Source organism: Calliopsis andreniformis, unplaced genomic scaffold (genome assembly GCF_051401765.1).
Source record: "Calliopsis andreniformis isolate RMS-2024a unplaced genomic scaffold, iyCalAndr_principal scaffold0002, whole genome shotgun sequence".
Lineage (NCBI taxonomy): Eukaryota > Metazoa > Arthropoda > Insecta > Hymenoptera > Andrenidae > Calliopsis > Calliopsis andreniformis.
Window position 1 is genome coordinate 1,844,789 of NW_027480423.1, and position 16,283 is coordinate 1,861,071.

Below are 16,283 nucleotides of genomic sequence, written 5' to 3' on the forward strand. Positions count from 1 at the left end.
TGTTCCACCAGATTGAATAGTTAGGGCCTTAGAAGTCAACGCCGGAAGCATAAAATGCAATAAAAATACAAGAGTTTTTCCATCGTATAAAAGGATTAATTGCAAACAGTTTGAAAGTGATGGTCACTTCTACGTTCCGGACAACCTAGGCTTCACCCCAGGGCTCTGTTCCAACAGATTGAATAGTTAGGGCCTTAGAAGTCAACGCCAGAAGCATAAAATACAATATAAATACAACAGTTTTTCTATCATATAAAACGAGTAATTGCAGCCAGTATGAAGGTTGTGGTCATTTCTACTTTCCGGGCAACCTAGGCTACACCCTAGGGCGTTGCTCCAACAGATTGAATAGTTAGGGCCTTAGAAGTGAATGGCCGAAGCATAAAATGTAATAAAAATGCAACAGTTTTTCCATCGTATAAAAGGATTAGTTGCAACCAGCTTGAAAGTGATGGTCATTTCTACGTTCCGGGCAACCTAGGCTTCACTCTAGGGCGTTGCTCCACCAGATCGAATAGTTAGGGCCTTAGGAGTCAACGCCAGAATCATAAAATACAATGAAGATGCAACAGCTTTTCCATCGTATTAAACGAATAATTTCAACCAGTGTGAATGTTATGGTCATTCCTACATTCCGAGCTACCTAGGCTTCACTCTAGGGCGTTGATCCAACAGATTGAATAGTTAGGGCCTTAGCAGTCAACGCCGAAGCATAAAATACAGTATAAATACAACAGTTTTTCCATCATATAACAGGAATAATTGCAACCAGTTTGAAAGTGATGGTCATTTCTACGTTCCGGGCAACCTAGGCTTCACTCTAGGGCGTTGCTCCACCAGATCGAATAGTTAGTGCCTCAGAAGTCAACGCCAGAAGCATAAAATACGATAAAAATACAACAGTCTTTCCATCCTATAACAGGAATAATTGCAACCCGTGTGGAAGTGATGGTCATTTGTACGTTCCAGGCAACCTAGGCTTCACTCTAGGGCGTTGTTCCACCAGATCGAATTGTTAGGGCCTAAGAAGTCAACGTCAGAAGCATAAGATACAATATAAATGTAGCAGTTTTTCCATCGTATAGGACGAATAATAGCATCCAGTGTGAAAGTTATGGTCATTTCTACGTTCCGGGCAACATAGGCTTCACTCTAGGGCGTTGCTCCACCAGATCAAACAGTTAGTTCCTTAGAAGTCAACGCCCGAAGCATAAAATACAAAATAAATAGAACAGTTTTTCCATCGTACAAAACGAATAATAGCAACCAGTGTGAAAGTTATGGTCATTTCTACGTTCCGGGCAACCTAGGGTTCACCACAGGGCGTTGTTCCACCAGATCGAATAGTTAGGGCCTAAGAAGTGAACGCCAGCAGCATAAAATGCAATATAAATACAACAGTTTTTCCATCATATAAAACGAATAATTGCAACCAGTATGAAAGTTATGGTCATTTCTACTTTCCGGGCAACCTAGGCTACACCATAGGGCGTTGCTCCAGCAGTTTGATTAGTTAGGGCCTTAGAAATCAAGGCCCGAAGCATAAAATGCAATAAAAATACAACAGTTTTTCCATCGTATAAAAGGATTAATTGCAACCAGTTTGAAAGTGATGGTCATTTCTACGTTCCGGGCAACCTAGGCTTCTCTCTAGGGCGTTGCTCCACCAGATCGAATAGTTGGGGCCTTAGAAGTCAACGCCAGAAGCATAAAATACAATAAAGATGCAACAGTTTTTCCATCGTATAAAACGAATAATTGCAACCAGTATGAAAGTTAACGTCATTTCTACTTTCCGGGCAACCTAGGCTTCACACTTGCGCGTTGCTCCAACAGATTGTATAGTTAGGGCCTTAGAAGTCAACGCCGGAAGCATAAAATGCAATAAAAATACAACAGTTTTTCCATCGTACAAAAGGATTAATTGCAACCAGTTTGAAAGTGATGGTCATTTCTACGTTCCGGGCAACCTAGGCTTCTCTCTAGGGCGTTGCACCACCAGATCGAATAGTTGGGGCCTTAGAAGTCAACGCCAGAAGCATAAAATACAATAAAGATGCAACAGCTTTTCCATCGTATTAAACGAACAATTTCAACCAGTGTGAATGTTATTGTCATTTCTACATTCCGAGCAACCTAGGCTTCACTCTAGGGCGCCGATCCAACAGATTGAATAGTTAGGGCCTTAGGAGTCTACGCCCGAAGCATAAAATACAATATAAATATAACAGTTTTTCCATCATATAACAGGAATAATTGCAACCAGTTTGAAAGTGATGGTCATTTCTACGTTCCGGGCAACCTAGGCTTCACTCTAGGGCGTTGCTCCACGAGATCGAATAGTTAGTGCCTTAGAAGTCAACGCCAGAAGCATAAAATACAATATAAATACAACAGTTTTTCCATCGTATAAAACGAATGATTGCTACCAGTATGGAAGTGATGCTCATTTCTACGTTCCGGTCAACCTAGGCTTCACCATAGGGCGTTACTCCACCAGATCAAACAGTTAGTTCCTTAGAAGTCAACGCCCGAAGCATAAAATACAAAATAAATAGAACAGTTTTTCCATCGTATAAAACGAATAATAGCAACCAGTGTGAAAGTTATGGTCATTTCTACGTTCCGGCAACCTAGCCTTCACCCCAGGGCGTTGTTCCACCAGATCGAATAGTTAGGGCCTAAGAAGTGAACGCCAGAAGCATAAAATAAAATATAAATACAACAGTTTTTCTATCATATAAAACGAGTAATTGCAACCAGTATGAAAGTTGTGGTCATTTCTGCTTTCCGGGCAAGCTAGGCTACACCCTAGGGCGTTACTCCAACAGATTGAATAGTTAGGGCCTTAGAAGTCAATGCCCGAAGCATAAAATGCAATAAAAATACAACAGTTTTTCCATCGTATAAAAGGATTAATTGCAACCAGTTTGAAAGTGATGGTCATTTCTACGTTCCGGGCAACCTAGGCTTCACCCTAGGGCGTTGTTCCACCAGATGGAATAGCTAGGCCATAAGAAGTAAACGCCAGAAGCATAAAATACGGTATAAATACAACAGCTTTTCCATCGTATAAAATGTATAATTGCAAACATTGCGTAAGTAATGATCATTTCTACGTTCCGGGCAACCTAGGCGTCACTCGAGTGCGTTGCTCCACCACATCTAATAGCTACGGCCTTAGACGTCAACGACAGAAGCATAAAATACAATATAAATACAACATTTTTTCCATCATATAAAACGAATAATTGCAACCAGTATGAAAGCTATGGTCATTTCTACTTTACGGGCAACCTAGGCTACACCCTAGGGCGTTGCTCCTACAGATTGAATAGTTAGGGCCTTAGAAGGCAATGCCCGAAGCATAAAATGCAATAGAAATACAACAGTTTTTCCATCATATAACAGGAGTATTTGCAACCTGTTTGACAGTGATGGTATTTGCTACGTTCCGGGCAACTTAGGCTTCACTCTAGGGCGTTGCTCCACCAGATCAAACAGTTAGGGCCTTAGCAGTCAACGACCGAAGCATAAAATACAAAATAAATAGAACAGTTTTTCCATTGTATAAAACGAATAATAGCAACCAGTGTGAAAGTTATGGTCATTTCTACGTTCGGGCAACCTGGGCTTCACTCTAGGGCGTTGCTCCACCAGACCAAACAGCTAGGGCCATAGAAGTCAACGCCCGAAGCATAAAATACAATATAAATATAACAGTTTTTCCATCGTATAGAACGAATAATAGCAACCAGTGTGAAAGTTAACGTCATTTCTACTTTCAGGGCAACCTAGGCTTCACCCTAGGGCGTTGCTCCAACAGATTGAATAGTTAGGGCCTTAGAAGTCAACGCCCGATGCATAAAATACAAAATAAATAGGACAGTTTTTCCATCGTGTAAAACGAATAATTGATACCGGTGTGAAAATGATGGTCATTTCTACGTCCCGGTCAACCTAGGCTTCACCATAGGGCGTTACTCCACCAGATCGAATAGTTAGGGCCTAAGAAGTGGACCCCAGAAGCATAAAATACAATATAAATACAACAGTTTTTCCATCATACAAAACGAATAATTGCAACCAGTATGAAAGCTAGGGTCATTTCTACTTTACGGGCAACCTAGGCTACACCCTAGGGCGTTACTCCAACAGATTGAATAGTTAGGGCCTTAGAAGTCAATGCCCGAAGCATAAAATGCAATAAAAATACAACAGTTTTTCCATCGTATAAAAGGATTAATTGCAACCAGTTTGAAAGTGATGGTCATTTCTACGTTCCGGGCAACCTAGGCTTCACCCTAGGGCGTTGTTCCACCAGATGGAATAGCTAGGCCATCAGAAGTCAACGCCAGAAGCATAAAATACGGTATAAATACAACAGCTTTTCCATCGTATAAAATGTATAATTGCAAACATTGCGTAAGTAATGGTCATTTCTACGTTCCGGGCAACCTAGGCGTCACTCTAGTGCGTTGCTCCACAACATCTAACAGCTACGGCCTTAGACGTCAACGACAGAAGCATAAAATACAATAAAGATGCAACAGCTTTTCCATCGTATAAAACGAATAATTGCACCCAGTGTGAAAGTTATTGTCATTTCTACTTTCCGCGCAACCTAGGCTTCACCCTAGGGCGTTGCTCCAACAGATTGAATAGTTAGGGCCTTAGAAGTCAACGCCGGAAGCATAAAATGCAATAATAATACATCAGTTTTTCCATCGTATAAAAGGATTAATTGCAAACAGTTTGAAAGTGATGGTCACTTCTACGTTCCGGGCAACCTAGGCTTTACTCTAGGGCGTTGTTCCTCCAGATTGAATAGTTAGGGCCTAAGAAATCAACGGCAGAAGCATAAAATACAATATAAATATAACTGTATTTCCATCGTGTAAAACGAATAATTTCAACCAGTGTGAATGTTATGGTCATTTCTACATTCCGAGCAACCTAGGCTTCACTCTAGGTCGTTGATCCACCAGATAGAATAGTGTGGGCCTTAGAAGTCAACGCCAGAAGCATAAAATTCAATAAAGATGCAACAGTTTTTCCATCATATAAAACGAATAATTGCAACCAGTATGAAAGCTATGGTCATTTCTACTTTACGGGCAACCTAGGCTACACGCTAGGGCGCTGTTCCTACAGATTGAATAGTTAGGGCCTTAGAAGTCAATGCCCGAAGCATCAAATGCAATAAAAATACAACAGTTTTTCCATCATATAACAGGAATATTTGCAACCAGTTTGAAAGTGATGGTCACTTCTACGTTCCGGGCAACCTAGGCTTCACTCTAGGGCGTTGCTCCACCAGATCGAATAGCTAGGGCCTTAGAAGTCAACGCCCGAAGCATAAAATACAAAATAAATAGTACAGTTTTTCCATTGTATAAAACGTATAATTGCTACCGGTGTGAAAGTTATGGTCATTTCTACGTTTCGGGCAACCTAGGCTTCACCCTAGGTCGTTGTTCCACCAGATGGAATAGTTAGGGCCTTAGAAGTCGACGCCCGAAGTATAAAATACAAAATAAATAGAATTGTTTTTCCATCGTATAAAACTAATAATTTCAACCAGTGTGAAAGTAATGGGCATTTCTACGTTCCGGACAACCTAGGCTTCAGTCTAGGGCGCTGCTCCACCACGTCGAATAGCTACGGCCTTAGAAGTCAACGCCAGAAGCATAAAATACAGCATAAATACAACAGTTTTTCTATCATATAAAACGAGTAATTGCCACCAGTATGAAGTTTGTGGTCATTTCTACTTTCCGGGCAACCTAGGCTACACCCTAGGGCGTTGCTCCAACAGATTGAATAGTTAGGGCGTTAGAAGTCAACGCCAGAAGCATAAAGTACAATATAAATACAACAGTTTTTCGATCATATAAAACGAGTAATTGCAACCAGTATGAAGGTTGTGGTCATTTCTACTTTCCGGGCAACCTAGGCTACACCCTAGGGCGTTGCTCCAACAGATTGAATAGTTAGGGCCTTAGAAGTGAATGGCCGAAGCATAAAATGCAATAAAAATGCAACAGTTTTTCCATCGTATAAAAGGATTAGTTGCAACCAGCTTGAAAGTGATGGTCATTTCTACGTTCCGGGCAACCTAGGCTTCACTCTAGGGCGTTGCCCCACCAGATCGAATAGTTAGGGCCTTAGAAGTCAACGCCAGAAGCATAAAGTACAATATAAATACAACAGTTTTTCTATCATATAAAACGAGTAATTGCCACCAGTATGTAGGTTGTGGTCATTTCTACTTTCCGGGCAACCTAGGCTACACCCTAGGGCGTTGCTCCAACAGATTGAATAGTTAGGGCCTTAGAAGTCAACGCCAGAAGCATAAAATACAATATAAACACAACAGTTTTTCCATCGTATAAAACGAATAATTGCTACCAGTATGGAAGTGATGGTCATTTCTACGTTCCGGGCAACCTAGGCCTCACTCTAGGGCGTTGTTCCACCAGATTGAATAGTTAGGGCCTAATAAATCAACGCCAGAAGCATAAAATACAATATAAATATAACAGTTTTTCCATCGTATAAAACGAATAATTGCAACCAGTATGAAAGCTATGGTTATTTCTACTTTACGGGCAACCTAGGCTACACGCTAGGGCGTTCCTCCTACAGATTGAATAGTTAGGGCCTTAGAAGTCAATGCCCGAAGCATCAAATGCAATAAAAATACAACAGTTTTTCCATCATATAACAGGAATATTTGCAACCAGTTTGAAAGTGATGGTCACTTCTACGTACCGGGCAACCTAGGCTTCACTCTAGGGCGTAGCTCCACCAGGTCGAATAGCTAGGGCCTTAGAAGTCAACGCCCGAAGCATAAAATACAAAATAAGTAGTACAGTTTTTCCATTGTATAAAACGTATAATTGCTACCGGTGTGAAAGTTATGGTCATTTCTACGTTCCGGGCAACCTAGGCTTCACCCTAGGTCGTTGTTCCACCAGATGGAATAGTTAGGGCCTTAGAAGTCGACGCCCGAAGTATAAAATACAAAATAAATAGAATTGTTTTTCCATCGTGTAAAACTAATAATTTCAACCAGTGTGAAAGTAATGGGCATTTCTACGTTCCGGACAACCTAGGCTTCACTCTAGGGCGCTGCTCCACCACATCGAATAGCTACGGCCTTAGAAGTCAACGCCAGAAGCATAAAATACAATAAATATACAAGAGTTTTTCCATCGTATATCAGGAATAATTGCAACCAGTGTGAAAGTGATGGTCATTTCTACGTTCCGGGCAACGTAGGCTTCACTCTAGGGCGTTGTTCCAACAGATCGAACACTTAGGGCCTAAGAAGGCACCGCCAGAAGCATAAAATACAATATAAATATTACAGTTTTTCCATCGTATAAAACGAATAATAGCAATCAGTGTGAAAGTTATGGTCATTTCTAAGTTCCGGGCAGCCTAGGCTTCACCCTAGGGCGTCGCTCCAACAGATTGAATAGTTAGGGCCTTAGAAGTCAACGCCCGACACATAAAATGCAATAAAAATGCAACAGTTTTTCCATCGTATAAAAGGATTAATTGCAACCAGTTTGAAAGTGATGGTATTTGCTACGTTCCGGGCAACTTAGGCTTAACTCTAGGGCGTTGCTCCACCAGATCGAATAGTTAGTGCCTTAGAAGTCAATGCCAGAAGCATAAAATACAATATAAATACAACAGTTTTTCCATCGTATAAAACGAATAATTGCAACCAGTATGATAGATAACGTCATTTCTACTTTCCGGGCAACCTAGGCATCACCCTAGGGCGTGGCTTCAACAGATTGAATATTTAGGGCCTTAGAAGTCAACGCCCGAAGCATAAAATACAAAATAAATAGAACAGTTTTTCCATCGTATAAAACTAATAATTTCAACCAGTGTGAAAGTAATGGGCATTTCTACGTTCCGGACAACCTAGGCTTCACTCTAGGTCGCTGCTCCACCACATCGAATAGCTACGGCCTTAGAAGTCAACGCCAGAAGCATTAAATACGGTATAAATACAACAGCTTTTCCATCGTATAAAATGTATAGTTGCAAACATTGCGAAAGTAATGGTCATTTCTACGTTCCGGGCAACCTACGCGTCACTCTAGTGCGTTGCTCCACCACATCTAATAGCTACGGCCTTAGACGTCAACGACAGAAGCATAAAATACAATATAAATACAACATTTTTTCCATCATATAAAACGAATAATTGCAACCAGTATGAAAGCTATGGTCATTTCTACTTTACGGGCAACCTAGACTACACCCTAGGGCGTTGCTCCTACAGATTGAATAGTTAGGGCCTCAGAAGTCAATGCCCGAAGCATAAAATGCAATAAAAATACAACAGTTTTTCCATCATATAACAGGAGTATTTGCAACCAGTTTGAAAGTGATGGTATTTGCTACGTTCCGGGCAACTTAGGCTTAACTCTAGGGCGTTGCTCCACCAGATCGAATAGTTAGTGCCTTAGAAGTCAATGCCAGAAGCATAAAATACAATATAAATACAACATTTTTTCCATCGTATAAAACGAATGATTGCAACCAGTATGAAAGATAACGTCATTTCTACTTTCCGTGCAACCTAGGCATCACCCTAGGGCGTGGCTTCAACAGATTGAATATTTAGGGCCTTAGAAGTCAACGCCCGAAGCATAAAATACAAAATAAATAGAACAGTTTTTCCATCGTATAAAACGAACAATTGCTACCGGTGTGAAAGTTATGGTCATTTATTCGTTGCGGGCAACCTAGGCTTTACCATAGGGCGTTGTTCCACCAGATGGAATAGTTAGGGCCTTAGAAGTCAACGCCGGAAGCATAAAATGCAATAAAAATACATCAGCTTTTCCATCGTATAAAACGAATAATAGCAACCAGTGTGAAAGTTATGGTCATTTCTACGTTCGGGCAACCTAGGCTTCACCCTAGGGCGTTGTTCAGCCAGATGGAGCTGTTAGCGCATACGAAGTCAACCCCGACGCATAAAATGCAATAAAAATGCAACAGTTTTTCCATCGTATAAAAGGATTAATTGCAACCAGTTTGAAAGTGATGATCATTTCTACGTTCCGCGCAACCTAGGCTTTACTCCAGGGCGTTGCTCCACCAGATCGAAAAGTTACGGCCTAAGAAGTCTACGCCAGAAGCATAAAATACGATATAAATACAACAGCTTTTCCATCGTATAAAACGAATAATAGCAACCAGTGTGAAAGTTATGGTCATTTCTACGTTCCGGGCAACCTAGGCTTCACCCGAGGTCGTTGTTCCACCAGATCGAATAGTTAGGGCCTAGGAAGTTAACGCCAGCAGCATAAAATACAATATAAATACAACAGTTCTTCCATCATATAAAACGAATAATTGCAACCAGTATGAAAGTTATGGCAATTTCTACGTTCCGGGCAACCCAGGCTTCACTCTATGGCGTTCTTCCACCACATCGAATAGCTACGGCCACAGAAGTCAACGCCAGAAGCTTAAAATACAATTTAAACACAACAGTTTTTCCATCGTATAAAACGAATAATTTCAACCAGTATGAAAGTTATGGTCATTTCTACGTTCCGGGCAACCTAGGCTTCACTCTAGGGCGTTGTTCAACCAGATAGAATTGTTAGGGCCTAAGATGTGAACGCCAGAAGCATAAGATACAATATAAATATAACAGTTTTTCCATCGTATAGAACGGATAATAGCAACCGGTGTGAAAGTTATGGTCACTTCTACGTTCCGGGCAACCTAGGCTTCACTCTAGGGCGTTGCTCCACCAGATAAAACAGTTAGGGCCTTAGAAGTCAACGCCCGAAGCATAAAATACAAAATAAATAGAACAGATTTTCCATTGTATAAAACGAATAATAGCAACCAGTGTGAGAGTTATGGTCACTTCTACGTTCCGGGCAACCTAGGCTTCACCTTAGGGCGTTGCTCCAACAGATCGAATAGTTAGTGCCTTAGAAGTCAGCGGCCGATGCATAAAATACAAAATAAATAGAGCTGTTTTTCCATCGTATAAAACGACTAATTGCTACCGGTGTGAAAGTTATTTCCACTTCTACGTTCCGGGCAACCTAGGCTTCACCCTAGGGCGTTGTTCCACCAGATGGAATAGTTGGGGCATAAGAAGTCAACGCCAGAAGCATAAAAGACGATATAAGTACAACAGTTTTTCTATCATATAAAACGAGTAATTGCAACCAGTATGAAAGTTGTGGTCATTTCTACTTTCCGGGCAACCTAGGCCACACCCTAGGGCGTTGCTTCAACAGATTGAATAGTTAGGGCCTTAGAAGTCAACGCCGGAAGCATAAAATGCAATAAAAATACAACAGTTTTTCCATCGTACAAAAGGATTACTTGCAACCAGTTTGAAAGTGATGGTCATTTCTACGTTCCAGGCAACCTAGGCTTCACTCTAGGGCGTTGCTCCACCAGATCGAATAGTTGGGGCCTTAGAAGTCAACGCCAGAAGCATAAAATACAATAAAGATGCAACAGCTTTTCCATCGTATTAAACGAATAATTTCAACCAGTGTGAATGTTATTGTCATTTCTACATTCCGAGCAACCTAGGCTTCACTCTAGGGCGTTGATCCAACAGATTGAATAGTTAGGGCCTTAGAAGTCAATGCCCGAAGCATCAAATGCAATAAAAATACAACAGTTTTTCCATCATATAACAGGTATATTTGCAACCAGTTTGAAAGTGATGGTCACTTCTACGTACCGGGCAACCTAGGCTTCACTCTAGGGCGTTGCTCCACCAGGCCGAATAGCTAGGGCCTTAGAAGTCAACGCCCGAAGCATAAAATACAAAATAAATAGTACAGTTTTTCCAATGTATAAAACGTATAATTGCTACCGTTGTGAAAGTTATGGTCATTTCTACGTTCCGGGCAACCTAGGCTTCACCCTAGGTCGTTGTTCCACCAGATGGAATAGTTAGGGCCTTAGAAGTCGACGCCCCAAGTATAAAATACAAAATAAATAGAATTGTTTTTCCATCGTATAAAACTAATAATTTCAACCAGTGTGAAAGTAATGGGCATTTCTACGTTCCGGACAACCTAGGCTTCACTCTAGGGCGCTGCTCCACCACATCGAATAGCTACGGCCTTAGAAGTCAACGCCAGAAGCATAAAATACAATAAATATACAAGAGTTTTTCCATCGTATATCAGGAATAATTGCAACCAGTGTGAAAGTGATGGTCATTTCTACGTTCCGGGCAACCTAGGCTTCACCCTAGGGCGTTGTTCCACCAGATGGAATAGCTGGGCCATAAGAAGTCAACGCCAGAAGCATTAAATACGGTATAAATACAACAGCTTTTCCATCGTATAAAATGTATAATTGCAAACATCGCGAAAGTAATGGTCATTTCTACGTTCCGGGCAACCTAGGCGTCACTCTAGTGCGTTGCTCCACCACATCTAATAGCTACGGCCTTAGACGTCAACGACAGAAGCATAAAATACAATATAAATACAACATTTTTTCCATCATATAAAACGAATAATTGCAACCAGTATGAAAGCTATGGTCATTCCTACTTTACGGGCAACCTAGACTACACCCTAGGGCGTTGCTCCTACAGATTGAATAGTTAGGGCCTCAGAAGTCAATGCCCGAAGCATAAAATGCAATAAAAATACAACAGTTTTTCCATCATATAACAGGAGTATTTGCAACCAGTTTGAAAGTGATGGTATTTGCTACGTTCCGGGCAACTTAGGCTTAACTCTAGGGCGTTGCTCCACCAGATCGAATAGTTAGTGCCTTAGAAGTCAATGCCAGAAGCATAAAATACAATATAAATACAACAGTTTTTCCTTCGTATAAAACGAATAATTGCAACCAGTATGAAAGATAACGTCATTTCTACTTTCCGGGCAACCTAGGCTTCACCCTAGGGCGTGGCTTCAACAGATTGAATATTTAGGGCCTTAGAAGTCAACGCCCGAAGCATAAAATACAAAATAAATAGAACAGTTTTTCCATCGTATAAAACGAATAATTGCTACCGGTGTGAAAGTTATGGTCATTTATACGTTGCGGGCAACCTAGGCTTTACCATAGGGCGTTGTTCCACCAGATGGAATAGTTAGGGCCTTAGAAGTCAACGCCGGAAGCATAAAATGCAATAAAAATACATCAGCTTTTCCATCGTATAAAACGAATAATAGCAACCAGTGTGAAAGTTATGGTCATTTCTACGTTCGGGCAACCTGGGCTTCACTCTAGGGCGTTGCTCCACCAGATCAAACAGCTAGGGCCTTAGAAGTCAACGCCCGAAGCATAAAATACAATATAAATACAACAGTTTTTCCAACGTATAAAACGAATAATTGCAACCAGTATGAAATTTATGGTCATTTCTACGTTCGGGGCAACCTAGACTTCACTCTATGGCGTTCTTCCACTACATCGAATAGCAACGGCCACAGAAGTCAACGCCTGAAGCATAAAATACAATAAAGATACAACAGACTTTCCGTCCTATAACAGGAATGATTGCAACCCGTGTGAAAGTGATGGTCATTTGGACGTTCCAGGCAACCTAATCTTCACTCTAGGGCGTTGTTCCACCAGATCGAATTGTTAGGGCCTAAGAAGTCAACGCCAGAAGCATATGATACAATATAATGGTAACAGTTTTTCCATCGTATAGAACGAATAATAGCAACCAGTGTGAAAGTTATGGTCACTTCTACGTTCCGGGCAACCTAGGCTTCATTCTAGGGCGCTGCTCCAACAGATTGAATAGTTAGGGCCTCAGAAGTCAACGACCGAAGCATAAAATACAAAATAAATAGAACAGTTTTTCCATTGTATAAAACGAATAATAGCAACCAGTGTGAAAGTTATGGTCATTTCTACGTTCGGGCAACCTGGGCTTCACTCTAGGGCGTTCCTCCAACAGATCAAACAGCTAGGGCCTTAGAAGTCAACGCCCGAAGCATAAAATACAATATAAATATAACAGTTTTTCCATCGTATAGAACGAATAATAGCAACCAGTGTGAAAGTTAACGTCATTTCTACTTTCCGGGCAACCTAGGCTTCACCCTAGGGCGCTGCTCCAACAAATTGAATAGTTAGGGCCTTAGAAGTCAACGCCCGATGCATAAAATACAGAATAAATAGAACAGTTTTTCCATCGTGTAAAACGAATAATTGCTACCGGTGTGAAAATTATGGTCATTTCAACGTTCCGGGCAACCTAGGCTTCACTCTAGGGCGTTGCTCCACCAGATCGAATAGTTAGGGCCTTAGAAGTCAACGCCAGAAGCATAAAATACAATATAAGTAGAACAGTTTTTCCATCGTATAAAATGAATAATTGCAAACATTGCGAAAGTAATGGTCATTCCACGTTCCGGGCAACCTAGGCGTCACTCTAGTGCGTTGCTCCACCACATCTAACAGCTACGGCCTTAGACGTCAACGACAGAAGCATAAAATACAATAAAGATGCAACAGCTTTTCCATCGTATAAAACGAATAATTGCACCCAGTGTGAAAGTTAAGGTGATTTCTACTTTCCGCGCAACCTAGGCTTCACTCTAGGGCGTTGCTCCAACAGATTGAATAGCTAGGACCTTAGAAGTCAATGCCCGAAGCATAAAATGCAATAAAAATACAACAGTTTTTCCATCATATAACAGGAATAATTGCAACCAGTTTGAAAGTGATGGTCATTTCTACGTACCGGGCAACCTAGGCTTCACTCTAGGGCGGTGCTCCACCAGATCGAATAGTTAGGGCCTTAGAAGTCAACGCCCGAAGCATAAAATACAAAATAAATAGAACAGATTTTCCATTGTATAAAACGAATAATAGCAACCAGTGTGAGAGTTATGGTCACTTCTACGTTCCGGGCAACCTAGGCTTCACCCTAGGGCGTTGCTCCAACAGATCGAATAGTTAGTGCCTTAGAAGTCAGCGGCCGAAGCATAAAATACAAAATAAATAGAGCTGTTTTTCCATCGTATAAAACGACTAATTGCTACCGGTGTGAAAGTTATTTCCACTTCTACGTTCCGGGCAACCTAGGCTTCACCCTAGGGCGTTGTTCCACCAGATGGAATAGTTAGGGCATAAGAAGTCAACGCCAGAAGCATAAAAGACGATATAAGTACAACAGTTTTTCTATCATATAAAACGAGTAATTGCAACCAGTATGAAAGTTGTGGTCATTTCTACTTTCCGGGCAACCTAGGCTACACCCTAGGGCGTTGCTTCAACAGATTGAATAGTTAGGGCCTTAGAAGTCAACGCCGGAAGCATAAAATGCAATAAAAATACAACAGTTTTTCCATCGTACAAAAGGATTACTTGCAACCAGTTTGAAAGTGATGGTCATTTCTACGTTCCAGGCAACCTAGGCTTCACTCTAGGGCGTTGCTCCACCAGATCGAATAGTTCGGGCCTTAGAAGTCAACGCCAGAAGCATAAAATACAATATAAATACAACAGTTTTTCCATCGTATAAAACGAATAATAGCAACCAGTGTGAAAGTTATGGTCATTTCTACGTTCGGGCAACCTGGGCTTCACTCTAGGGCGTTGCTCCAACAGATCCAACAGCTAGGGCCTTAGAAGTCAACGCCCGAAGCATAAAAAAGAATATAAATATAACAGTTTTTCCATCGTATAGAACGAATAATAGCAACCAGTGTGAAAGTTAACGTCATTTCTACTTTCCGGGCAACCTAGGCTTCACCCTAGGGCGCTGCTCCAACAGATTGAATAGTTAGGGCCTTAGAAGTCAACGCCCGATGCATAAAATACAGAATAAATAGAACAGTTTTTCCATCGTGTAAAACGAATAATTGCTACCGGTATGAAAATTATGGTCATTTCTACGTTCCGGTCAACCTAGGCTTCACCCTAGGGCGTTGCTCTTACAGACTGAATAGTTAGGGCCTTAGAAGTTAATGCCCGAAGCATAAAATGCAATAAAAATACAACAGTTTTTCCATCGTATAAAAGGATTAATTGCAACCACTTTGGAAGTGATGGTCATTTCAACGTTCCGGGCAACCTAGGCTTCACTCTAGGGCGTTGCTCCACCAGATCGAATAGTTAGGGCCTTAGAAGTCAACGCCAGAAGCATAAAATACAATATAAATACAACAGCTTTTCCATCGTAGAAAACGGATAATTGCAACCTGTGTGAAGGTTATGGTCATATCTACGTTCCGGGCAAGCTTGGCTTCACTGTAGGGTGTTGCTCCACCAGATTGAATAGGTAGGGCCATAGAAGTCTACGCCCGAAGCATAAAATACAATAAATATACAAGAGTTTTTCCATCGTATATCAGGAATGATAGCAGCCAGTGTGAAAGTGATGGTCATTTCTACGTTCCGGGCAACGTAGGCTTCACTCTAGGGCGTTGCTCCACCAGATCGAATAGTTAGGGCCTAAGAAGTGAACGCCAGAAGCGTAAAATGCAATAAAAATACAACAGTTTTTCCATCGTATAACAGGATTAATTGCAACCAGTTTGAAAGTGATGGTCATTTCTTCTTTCCGGGCAACCTAGGCTTCACTCTAGGTCGTTGCTCCACTAGGTCAAATAGCTAGGGCCTTAGAAGTCAACGCCAGAAGCATTAAATACAATATAAATACAACAGTTTTTCCATTGTATAAAACGAATAATTGCAACCAGTATGAAACTTATGGTCATTTCTAAGTTCCGGGCAACCTAGGCCTCACTCTAGCGCGTTGTTCCACCAGACTGAATAATTAGGGCCTAAGGAGTGAACGGCAGCAGCATAAAATACAATATGAATACAACAGTTTTTCCATCATATAAAACGAATAATTGCAACCAGTATGAAAGTTATGGTCATTTCTACGTTCCGGGCAACCTAGGCTTCACTCTATGGCGTTCTTCCACCACATCGAATTGCTACGGCCTCAGAAGTCAACGCCTGAAGCATAAAATACAATAACAATACAACAGTCTTTCCATCCTATAACAGGAATAATTGCAACCAGTTTGAAAGTGATGGTCATTTGTAAGTTCCAGGCAACCTAGGCTTCACTCTAGGGCGTTGTTCCACCAGATCGAATTGTTAGGGCCTAAGAAGTCAACTCCAGAAGCATAAGATTCAATATAAATATAACAGCTTTCCCATCGTATAGAACGAATAATAGCAACCAGTGTGAAAGTTATGGTCATTTCTACGTTCCGGGCAGCCTAGGCTTCACTCTAGGGCGTTGGTCCACCAGATCGAATAGTTAG